The 6,039-nt window shown below is 41.4% G+C and overlaps 1 long non-coding RNA gene across 1 annotated transcript; it reads left to right on the forward strand.

Moving 5' to 3' along the window:
* The first annotated feature begins 714 nt into the window (after positions 1-714).
* LOC129348802 (uncharacterized) lies at positions 715-1,360 on the forward strand. The gene is made up of 2 exons (XR_008601493.1): positions 715-1,018; positions 1,133-1,360. It is a non-coding gene; the product is annotated as an uncharacterized LOC129348802 (long non-coding RNA).
* Positions 1,361-6,039: the final 4,679 nt, after the last annotated feature.

Below are 6,039 nucleotides of genomic sequence, written 5' to 3' on the forward strand. Positions count from 1 at the left end.
GGGAAGTCAGTTGTGCAAATGAAGACCCCAGCTGACCCCCTCATGGTTACCCAGTCAGCCCTAACTATAAGCTTTGTCGAAAAGGAAGGTTTTAAGCCTGGTCTTAAAAATAGAGAGGGTGTCCGCCTCCCGAACCCAAACTGGGAGCTGGTTCCACAGGAGAGGTGCCTGATAACTGAAGGCTCTGCCTCCCATTCTACTTTTAGAGATTCTAGGAACAACAAGTAAGCCTGCAGTCTGAGAGCGAAGAGTTCTGCTAGGATAATATGGTACTATCAGGTCTTTAAGATATGATGGAGATTGGTTGTTAAGAGCTTTATATGTCAGAAGAAGGATTTTGAATTCTATTCTAGATTTAACAGGAAGCCAGTGAAGAGAAACCAGTATAGGAGAAATATGATCTCTCTTGCTAACTCCCGTCAGTACTCTGGCTGCAGCATTTTGGATCAGCTGTAGATGTTTCAGAGAGCTATTGGGACAACCTGATAATAAGGAATTACAGTAGTCAAGCCTAGAAGTAACAAATGCATGGACTAGTTTTTCTGCATCACTCTGAGATAGGATGTTCCTGATTTTCACAATATTTCTCAGGTGGAAAAAGGAAGTCCTACAGATTTGTTTTATGTGTGAGTTAAAGGAAATGTCCCGGTCAAAGATAACACCGAGGTTCCTCACAGTAGTACTGGAGGCCAATGCAATGCCATCCAGATTGTATCTGACTCGGCTCGTCTCGGTTTAGTTGTTTTTCCATATAGCCTCATCGTGGGTGGAGTCGTCATAGCGCAGCGAGCCGAAAGTCCCTTAACGTCATTTGCGTGCGACACAAACGCAACATAACGGAGACGATGGTTCACCTGCTGCTCGGTCTGTGGCTTTCTGTCAGATTCAAAGTAATAGAAGAGTCAGAGAAAGCTGAGAGCGGCGAGTGGAAACACTCAGGAGACACAGGAGAGTTTGGGAGGCGATGCAGCAGTATCAAGCTGAAGACAAGAGGATATGAACTAGACGACATATGAAGGTAAGCTAATGCTAGTTCGCTAGCTATCGTGTATCAGTCCTGTGAACGACCCAGTAATGGCTGCAGTTTGTCGCTATTAGGTATTAAAATATGTATGCTGTGTATGTGTTTCAGATGCTCTCTGATGAGACTTCATGGGATTTACCTGAAGCAGCAGCACATGAGCCTGCAGTAGCACAAGGTGTAGAGGAGGAGGGCAGAGATGTACAGGATGCACTGATGCACTACGTGTCATGCAGAAGTTAAAAGTTATTCTGTTTGTTATACTTCTGTTTTTCTGTCCCCGGACCGCTATTGTTTTCTTTAATGCAATTCTGACAATAAACTTTTGTACCTTTTGCAGATGTGTCTATGCTATTGTTTATTTGTGAAGGTTAGCAAGATTACATGACAAATTAAACACCAAAACATTAAAACAGCTGTTTTAAGAATATTCCAGTTTGATAAATCAGTATTGCTTTGGTGTAATTCAGTCAATGGAATTATGAACCATAAAGGAGTTTGTGTTAAAACATGTTAAATCCCATTAAACATAAATGCATTATTAGGGAATACAGAATTGTTTGGTTCAGACTGTTGACTCTTTTCCTACCAGTGTCTTAACAGACAAAATGAGAAGTTATGATGCAATCACATAAGTCACAAAATAGTTTATTAGTCAGCAGCAAAATCAAAACTATTTACAATGTGCAAAGTACAAACTGTGGTGGGCCTCTCCTACAGTAGAGGGCTAAAAGTAAAACTATATACAACTAAATCTCAAGTCTCTGGGAGGTGGACTCGCTGGCTGCCCACTGCTTGCACCAGCTGCCCCAGTACACCCAGGAATGACTGGTTGAAGGCAGCATTCTGGGCCATCTCCTCCCGCTGCAAGGCCGCTTCATTCTCTCTTGCCTCGCTGAGGCGCAACCAGATGTTCTCATCATGCTAGGTGCTGGTTCCGCTCCTTCTCAGCCTGCATCTCCACAAGTACGCTTGGAAGGTCCAATTTTCTGTTGCACCTTTTCCTCTTGCCTAGACCAAAGACAGAAAAGTGATCAGAATCAGCTTTAGTAAGTACACAACATGCAAGGAATTTGGTTTCGGCTGTTTGTGTCACACTAGGAATATGGAAGAGAATAATAAAAAATAAAGAAACTATAGAAAGAGGAACAGGAAGAAAAATGAAAATAGCAAAATTAAATAAAACTATATACAGAAATTTACAGCTAGACTGGAATAAACACATTAGCAAAATGATAATTGCTATAAACACAGTAGTGCAAAAGCAGAGAATGCTGTTCATGGTGAAAAAAATGTGTGTAGGAATGGCTCAGCTGTTTATTACAGTGATGGCAGTGGGGAAGAACCTGTTTTTGTGTCTGGTGATTTCTGTGTACAGGGATCTATAGTGCCTGCCAGAGGGGAGGGGGGAGACAGTTTATGTCCAAGGTGAGTGGGGTCTCTGATGATGTTTTCTGCAGTCCGTACTATAGACTGTAGTCTGTTTCTGTCCTGCTGTGTGGCTGATCCAGAGGTGCACAGGACAGATTGGATGACTGCAGTGTAGAACTAGATCAGCAGCTCCTGTGGCAGGCCATGTCTCCTCAGCTGTCGTAGGAAATACATCCTCTGCTGAGCCTTTTTCAGGATGGAGTGGATGTTCGTCTCCCACTGCAGGTCCTGAGAGATTGTAGTCCCCAGGAGCTTGAAAGACTCCACAGCTATGTGATGTGTTTAGCCACCTGTCCATTGATTTTCAATCATGATCATGTCTTTGATTGTTTTACTTTAATAAATTTTTGGCACTCTTTACTTTAACTGAAGCACAAATAGTATCTCCTCCACCACAACTAAAAACAACATGGTGTGAACTTCATTTCATCTCGTGCACATTTTGGAGTTCCTAAGAACAGCTGTGTTTTCTTATTTCTATGTATATTTTCATTCAGCTTCACAGTTACCTAGTGACTATAAGAAGAATGGTTGCAATACTACGTTGCACCAGAAAGTAAATTAGAGTGGCTTGCTTGTTAAGTCAATGGAAAAAAAATGGAGCTGCATGTGTTCTGTTTATGTGTCACTGTAGCTACATGTAGCTTTCATCAGGCGTTCCTGAGCTGGCTGCTGCACAGTTTGCATTTACACCTGTCTGAATTCTTGGTCGTTGGTCTCACTGTTCTGATCATGCTTGCAGGCATTTACACCTGCAATAATAATAATGCGAAAATCAGCCATGGTCTCTGTTTACCGTGTCTTACCAGTGATAAGACGTTGCTGTTACGTTGATGTTGACAGGGTCGGTGTCCGAGTTGGTACTGGTGTCGAAGCTGGTGCTGGAGAGGAGCCGCTGCTGGTGGTAGAGAGGAGGCAGGGGAGCTGGGGGCTCCGCGACGGAGGTGGAGTAGGCTTTGTACGTGGAAAGGGATTCTTGAACAGAAATAAACATTCACCCTAAGTACACGAAAAATACGACATTGTAACTTGTGAAAAAAATAAACCTGTACGACCACTAGCTTAGTTCGTCATGCAGACTGATGCATTAGCATCTGAGAGCTAAACGTTAGAAACAGCAGCACGAAATACAAGCAGAGCACGGAGCTAGCGCTGATGGCTAACTAGCTAGCGCCGATGGCTAACTAGATAGCTTATTGTCTGCTACAGGAGACAACAACGTTACTTTCTAAATATACTTGTTTGTTTAAAAGAAGCTTGCCACCAATGGGATAAATGATGTAAAAGTTTCCTGAAGTCACAAAACACTCACCATTCTTGAACGTCTCCAACAATGCAGCAGCTGAGTCTCCCTCCTGTTGCTGGCGGTGTGGTGCCAGTAAATAGCTTCCATTAAACCTCTTCCAACACCTCCTGGTTGACCCACGCCGGCCGCTGTGGTCCTTGGTGGACCGATAGTCACTTTTGAGCTTTTTCAGCTTCTCCCTACACTGCTTCATTGTCCTCTTTATATACAGTCTACTGTATATGTGGGCGGCCATCCGCTCAGAGACCTCCTGATAAACTTTCTATGTCCAGCTACCTCTGTATTCTTTGGTCCGCCACCAAAGACAGAAAAGTCTCGACCTCTTCATTCGCCCACGGTACAGGTCTGGCTGTCATATTAAAATTATGAAGACAGAGAGGTCTGTGAAGAGCAATGCACACCGTCGCTGTTTAGTTTTTTTTAAATGCCGGTTTTGTTTTCGTGCTGGAGTCGCTCTCATGTGTCGTCACTTCACTCCCTGTCCAATCAGTGGGCTGCACTCCTGTCCAATCAGTGGCCTGCACTATGTAGACGTCACATCTCGGCTCACTTCATCTCGGTTGGAACCTCAGCCGAGAAGGTACGGAAAATCGTGCCTGATACCATGCACTAACCCATATGGAAACGCTCGCAAAGACGAGCCGAGCCGCACCGCGCCGAGTAGGTGCTTGTGGAATCGCGGCTATAGTGGCGAACCGTACCGCCCCCAGTAGGTGCTTGTGGAATCGCGGCTTATATGCTTTAAAATCAATTTTCTAAGATGTTTGGTGCCAAATACAATGACTTCAGTCTTGTCTGAATTTAGTAGTAGGAAATTATAGGTCATCCAGGTCTTTATGTCCTTAAGACAATCTTGCAGTCTGGCTAGCTGATTAGTTTCATCTAGCTTCATAGATAAATACAACTGAGTGTCCTCAGCGTAACAATGGAAATTAATACTCTTATCTATCAATTCCAACTACAGCCATATTTTTAGCCAACAATTTAAAGTGTTAGCCACACTTTTCGCTAACAATTTTGGCTATTAGTCATAGTTCTAGCTGACAAATTAAAATATTAGCCTCACTTCTAGATAGCAATTATAATTCTTAGCCACAATTCTAGCTAACCATTTTAACTGTTAGTCACATTTATAGCTCACAATTTAAACTATTAGCCACACTTTTAGCTGACAACTACACCTTATTTAACTGTTAGCTAAAAATTTCAACTGTTAATTATTCTAGCTAAGAATTGAAACTGTTAGCCACACTTTTAGCTAACAATTGAAACTGTTAGCCACACTTCTAGCTAACAAAATGTTAGTCACACCTTTAGCTCTCGAGTTCAACTATTTTAGCTGTTTTGGTTTTAACTAACAATTTCAACTGCTAGCTATGTTTTTAGCTAATAATTTCAACTGTTTGTAATATTCCAAGCTAACAAATTTAACTGCTTTAACTGTCAGCTAACAATTTCAACTGTTAATTGTTCTGGCAACAATTTAAACTGTTAGCAACATTTTTAGCGAACAAATTCAACTGTTAGCCTCACTTATAGCAAGTAATTCAACTTTTACGCTCACGTCTAACAATTTAAACAGTTAGCTACATTTTTAGCTAATAAGTTCAACTGTTTGAAATTCTAGCTAGCAAATTTAACTGTTTTAACTGTTTGCTAACAGTTCCAACTGTTAGCTATGCGTCTAGCTAACAAAATGTTAACCAAACTTGTAGCTAACAATTTAAACTGTTAGTCACACTTTTTGTTGACAAATTCAACTGCTGTTAGCTATCAATTTAAGCTGTTAGCCACACTTCTACCTAGCAATTTAATGACCAAAAATAAGCAAAAAATATTACCAAATAGACAAAAAATTAACCCAGTGTGGCACAAAGTGACCTCAAAGAAACACAAAATGGCTAGAAAGGATCCAAATTGACCACCAAGTGCCAAAATTAATTAGAATAAATGCCAACAACAAAGAGACGAAAAACAATTAAAATGTGACACAAAACTACCAAAACTAACTGCAAATGACCAGAAAGAAGCAAAAAACTACCAAAAATAGACACAAAATGACCCAAAGGTGGCACAAAGTGACAAAGAGACACAAAATGGCTGCAAAGAGATGAAAAACAACCAAAATGTGACAGAAAACTACCTAAATTAAATACAAACAGCCAAAATGTGCCAAAAAATGACCTCAAAGACCAGAAGAAGACTCACAGCTGGAGATACAAACCGTGTGGTCGGATGTGGAAATAAAAAGCAGCAGCGTCTCCATACCAGGACTGTGATC

This window comes from Amphiprion ocellaris, chromosome 4 (genome assembly GCF_022539595.1).
Source record: "Amphiprion ocellaris isolate individual 3 ecotype Okinawa chromosome 4, ASM2253959v1, whole genome shotgun sequence".
NCBI lineage: Eukaryota > Metazoa > Chordata > Actinopteri > Pomacentridae > Amphiprion > Amphiprion ocellaris.